The sequence below is a fragment of the Camellia sinensis genome, chromosome 11 (assembly GCF_055761805.1).
Source record: "Camellia sinensis isolate YWXY chromosome 11, ASM5576180v1, whole genome shotgun sequence".
In the NCBI taxonomy this organism is placed as follows: Eukaryota; Viridiplantae; Streptophyta; class Magnoliopsida; order Ericales; family Theaceae; genus Camellia; species Camellia sinensis.
Window position 1 is genome coordinate 114,874,904 of NC_138971.1, and position 6,070 is coordinate 114,880,973.

The window sequence follows — 6,070 nt, forward strand, 5'->3', positions numbered from 1 at the left end:
CGTTCTAAAAGCAGTTTTATCAATGTCTTCTGGTTTAACCTTCAGTTGATGATACCCCGATCTAAGATCGATTTTGGAAAACACTTGTGCACCCTGTAATTGATCAAATAAATCATCAATACGCGGTAATGGGTATTTATTCTTTACAGTTACCTTATTCAGTTCACGGTAATCAATGCACAGTCTCAGTGAGCCATCTTTCTTCTTGACAAACAAAACAGGAGCACCCCATGGCGAAGTGCTAGGTCTGATGAACTTTTTGTCTAACAGTTCTTGCAATTGCACTTTCAGTTCTTTCAGTTCAGTTGGAGCCATTCGGTAAGGAGCTTTAGAAACTGGTTGTGTTTCGGGAATCACATCAACGGTAAATTCAATCTCCCTGTCCGTCAAGTCTCCTGGAAGATTATCTGGAAAAACATCTGGAAATTCCCTGACTATAGGAACACAATTCACATCAATTTTAACACTATCATCAGTAGACGCAGTCAGCACAGAACACAGATACCCTTTACACCCCTTCCTAATTAATTTAACAGCTTTCACTGACGAAATCAAATACAGAGGAGGTACTACTCCACTCCCATTACACACAAATTCAGGCAAACCAGGTGGACGAAAAACAACTTGCTTGGTCACACAGTCAATAGTGGCATGATATTTTTGTAACCAATCCATCCCCAATATTACGTCAAAATGATCAATGTTCAATGGCAGTAAATCAATAAACAGATGCATATCCCCAACAATAATTTCATATGCGGGATACATATATGCACAGGTCATAGATCCTCCTACGGGTGATGATACGGCTAGCAGATAGTTCATGGGTTCTAAGGGTCTATTCAATTTCCGTGAGAAAGCATGCGATACATAAGAATGTGTAGACCCCGAATCAATCAATACATATGCATTTTGTGTACAAATAGAGAGAATACCTGACACAACGGTCTCAGTATTTTGCACATCTCCCGGTACTAGTGCGAACACTCGGCCTTGCCTCATAGGCTCTTTTCCGGTAGCTTCAACACATTTATTCGGTCAAGAATTGCAACATTAAGGCCACCTTCAAATTTCCTGGCCTTCTTATACTCAGTATCCACCATATGCGGTGCATAACGGGCAAGTTCAGTAAATTTCGTTTCATATTCGGCAACCGACATGGTGCCCTGTTTCAGTTGTTCAAACTCAGTTACTTTCCTATCCCTGACACATTGTGGGAAGTACTTTTCAAAGAAGGACTCCTTGAACTGAGCCCAAGTCATAACAGTGCTTGTATCGCGGATCAACATCCACCACCTTCTAGCTTCTTCTTGTAGGGTGAAGGTAGCTAGCAATACTTTGTTCACTTCTGAGCACGGAAACACTTCGAATAATTTTTCTGTTTCCAGAACCCAAGCTTCAGCCTTTAACGGTTCAAGGCCTCCCTGAAAGGATGACGGTTTCATTTTGCTGAACTTCTGGGTCAGAGCAATTATATCCCCATCATTCACATTCACATTAGGTTCCGGCTGAACCGGAGGAGGAGGAGGCTGTTGGTTCTGTTGCTCAAGTCTAGCAGTTATCAGTTGCATCATTCTTTCCATTCTTTCCATTCTTGCCTCAGTAGATGAGGACTCAGGTTCATTTGCATTGTCCATTTCGCTATAAGCAGTTATAACAGTTTTAAACATAAGCAGTCATTTGTTTAACAGTTTACCACATTAGTATGTATTCAGTCATAACATAACCACACACTTATCATGCTCATGAGATGCCCTAATAACTTTTCTAGGACACCCTATAGCTCATTTGGACACGTGTGTGCGGTATAACTCGTGGTAAGTATCGCTCTGATACCACTCTGTCACGACCCAAACCCGGCCCTATGGGTTTAGCACCGTAACCGGCCAGTAATCCGAGATTACCGAAGGCCTGCTTAACAGTAATACAGTAAAACAGAGTACAGGGCCTGGCGGAAGCCAATACAGTAATTAAACAATGTCCAATGAGCTGTGACAGTCTGTATGCCAAAAAGATTTTTCATGCATTCATACATATACAAACAGTACAGTCTATACAAAATTTACAGTCACACAGTACAGGGACCTAATCCCTTAATAACGGTACGGTAAGTAACTGACAGTCTATACAGTAATCCAAACAGTATGGAGACAGACGGGGGAAACAAACAAAACACCCCAAAGCCATAGCATGGCAACTCGGAACCTCGCAGTGAGGCACAAAGGCTGGCTTGACAAAACTGGAGTTACCCTGACGCTCCTAGCTCCGATCTGGTGCCTGTACACCTACATATATATATGAGCAGTGAGCTAAAGCCCAGTGAATAACATAATGCGTAAAGAGGTTTAGAATGAATGTCCTTACGGTAATGAAAACAGTTCAATTCAATCAGTATTTCAGTTGTTCAGTACAGTAAACAGTCATATGTGGTACATCCATTAGCATAACAGTAACAGTAGGTCTTAAAAGACCGAACAGTAATGATGGCCATCAGTCAGTAAACAGTAGTGGCTCCACGAGGGAACCGACAGAGATCTCTGTAACAGTAACAGTAACAGTAAACAGTAGGTACTAAGGATGCCACAGTACAGTTCAGAAATAAAGGACATACATTCATTCAGTAATACCAGTTCAGTAAACAGTTCAGTTCAGTATTCAAAAGATATCAGTTGAACATATCTTTACACAATTGTTACTCACAGAGTTTGGGCTACGGTATGCTAGAGCGTGTCTCCCCAGTTGCCAACCCTACACAGTTCACAGGTTGAACACACACTAAGCTACACAGTTGGGAAATATCATAACTTAATCCCTAATTGCCTTGGTGTGTTCTTCTACAACGATATCCTCATCTAAATGTCTTAAACTAGGCCTAAGAATGCCTAGGATGGGATGAGGATGCAACAATACACTTAGAAAACATTTCGCAAAGTTTGCTGAAACTAAGAGCCTCGCTCGAGCGAGACTTTCTTCGCTCGAGCGGAAGTCCAAAATCAAAGGCTTCGCTCGAGCGAGGAATCCTTCGCTCGAGCGGTCTGCAAAACAGTAAAAATACTGGATGCTGTGATTTTGCGCGCGATGGTCGCTCGATGGTCGCTCGAGCGGAGCCCTGGACAAAGGTGCTCGCTCGAGCGGGGAATCCTTTGCTCGAGCGAGGAAGCCAAATCTGGAATTTCCAGATCTGCCTCCCAAGCTCAAACCAAGCATTCAACCACTCCAAACTCGACCTCTTGGGCCCAAATTCTGGAAAACATAACTAAATTCAATGTATAACAAGTTTCAAAGCTCAATTTATGAATTCAAGCCCCAAAGGTGAGTCAATTAAAACCATATTCAAACCCATTTTCAAGAATATGAAGAACATGCAAACATGCATGGATTCAAACCAAATTCAACCTTCAAAGCTTGTTCAAATGGACTCATTTCTTCAAGAACACGATGAATTCATGGTCTCTTGTAAAAATATGAGCATGCATGTACAATTTATGAAAGACAACTTCAAAACTTCAAAATAAAGGCATGCATGCATGAACTAGGCTCCAATTCAAGGCTCAAATCACTAGAGGCTCAAGAACTAAGCATGAACAAGTTCAAATACATTACTAGAAGGTTAAATCTCTTACCCAAGTCTAGAATTATAGGCAAGGAAGCTCAATTATGCAATCTATACTTCAATTCCTTCAATTTCCAAGCAAAACCAAACCAAAAGAGGTGAAATCTAACTCTCTCCCTTAACTCTCTCCCTCTAGTCGGCAAAAGCAAGAAATGAGCTGAGCAAAATGTTTGATTCAAGCATACCAAGGCTCTAACATGTTATAATGAGGGCCCACTAACAATGGCAAAAGTGTAATTACGTCAAACTCTTTAATTAGCTTATTTTAATCTAATTTAATCGTACCCAATCAATTTTCGGATAAATATACCATAAAATCACATTAATTCTGAGGATCATGGAACATCAATCGGTTTCTAATTCGGCCGCCGATATGGCCTTCAATTAGCAGTTTAAACATATAACACGAACAGATAATCATACAGTCAAACAGATAGAATGCAATTTAACTAACATATACTCAATCAATTCGGTTTCCAATTTCAGTCAGTCAGTTCAGTACTTTAATCAGTTCAATTATCAGTCATAATCAATTCAGTTTAACGGTAATCGATGGTTATCGGTAATCAATCAGTCATCAGTCGGTAAACAGTATGAGGGTTGTTACAAGCTCCAGACCGAGGTAAGCCGCTCAAAAAGTCGCAGAAGAAAGACTGCCGGGCTGCTAACTACGCCGGCTTCAACGAAGCCGAGCAGAGCTATAAGAAACAAGTCTTTGCAACACAAGACATTTACTTTAAGGCTGGCTGGAAGTCCGCCTGCGAGCATCTCAGCCAGGGCTCTGACACCGACGTATTTGCCAATCCTCCTCCTGCTTCGCTACAGGTCTACCTCGTGCCTTACGCAAACGACGTCTTCAACGCTTTGCAAGCTGAGGCCGAGGAAGGGCTTGAAGAGGGAGACGCCGAGACAGATACAGAGGCAGAGGATGCCGAGGTGCAGGAGCAGCCCGGCCATGACGAGCCCGGTGCCCAAGACAAAAGCCCAACCATCAACCTTGATGCCGCCGAGGACGAGTTTACCAATCTCTCCCCCTTAGTTTAGTTTTCTTCTCTTTTTGTATTTTTGCTTTCAGCGCTTCTGATGCAACCGGGCTCTGTCCCCACCTTTTGTATTGACTTTCTTATTAATGAAAAACTCAGATTTTGCCAAGTGTCTGCATGGTTGTCATCAATTCCATCTTTAGCAAAACATCTCGGTATAAATCATAGATTGAACAAAACACCTCGTCAACCGGAATTCATAACTCGGTTGAAGTACTTAAGCAGAACAAAACAGCAAATTCATAAACCGAAATAACCATCTCGGTTGGTAATAACAAAGTTGAACAAATCACCAACTCTTCCAACCGGAATAAACCATCTCAATTGGGAATACTAAGTTGGGCAAAACGCCAACTCATCCAACCGGAATAAACCATCTCGGTTGGGAATCCTAAGTTGAACAAAATACCAATTCTTCCAACCGGAGTAAACCATCTCGGTTGGGAATCCTAAGTTGGACATAACACCAACTCTTCCAACCGAAGCAAACCATCTCGGTTGGGGATTCTAAGTTGGACGAAACACCAACTCTTCCAACCGGAGTAAACCATCTCGGTTGGGAATCCTAAGTTGGACATAACACCAACTCTTTCAACCGGTGTAAACCATCTCGGTTGGGGATCCTAAGTTGGACAAAACAACAACTCTTCCAACCGGAGTAAACCATCTCGGTTGGGAATCCTAAGTTGGACATAACACCAACTCTTCCAACCGGTGTAAACCATCTCGGTTGGGGATCCTAAGTTGGACAAAACACCAACTCTTCCAACCGGAGTAAACCATCTCAGTTTTTACATAAAACAACAATCCAAGTGCTAAAGCAAAATTACTTCTATATATTGACAAAAAGAATTACATTGCGAAGTGCAAGCCAAAAAATTCCATTGCACAAGAAAAGAAAACAAAAACTTAGAAGTAATACAGTTTCATGTTGGCCGCATTTCAAGGTCGGGGTATTGCTCTTCCCTCTAGATCCTCCAAATGGTAAGCCCCCTTGCCCGCCAGACCAGTGATCTTGTAGGGTCCTTCCCAATTTGCCCCTAGTTTGCCTTCACCTGGCACCAGGGTATTGCCCATAACTTTCCTCAAAACCCAATCACCAACTTTGAACGGTCTGGGGTGCACCGTCTTGTTGTACTTCTTTAAGAGTTCTTGTTGGTAGGCGGCCACATGGATGAGGGCCCTCTCCCGACGCTCTTCCACTAGGTCCAGCTCCAAGGCAATAGCCTCGGCGTTTAGTTCGGGCTCAAAACTCTCGCTTCTTAGGGTGGGCATGCCAACTTCCAAAGGTATGACCGCCTCCATGCCATAAGCCAAAGCAAATGGAGTTTCCCCGGTAGATCGCCGTGGGGTTGTTCGATATGCCCAAAGGACGCTGGGTAACTCCTCGGCCCATTTTCCTTTTGCCTTCTCC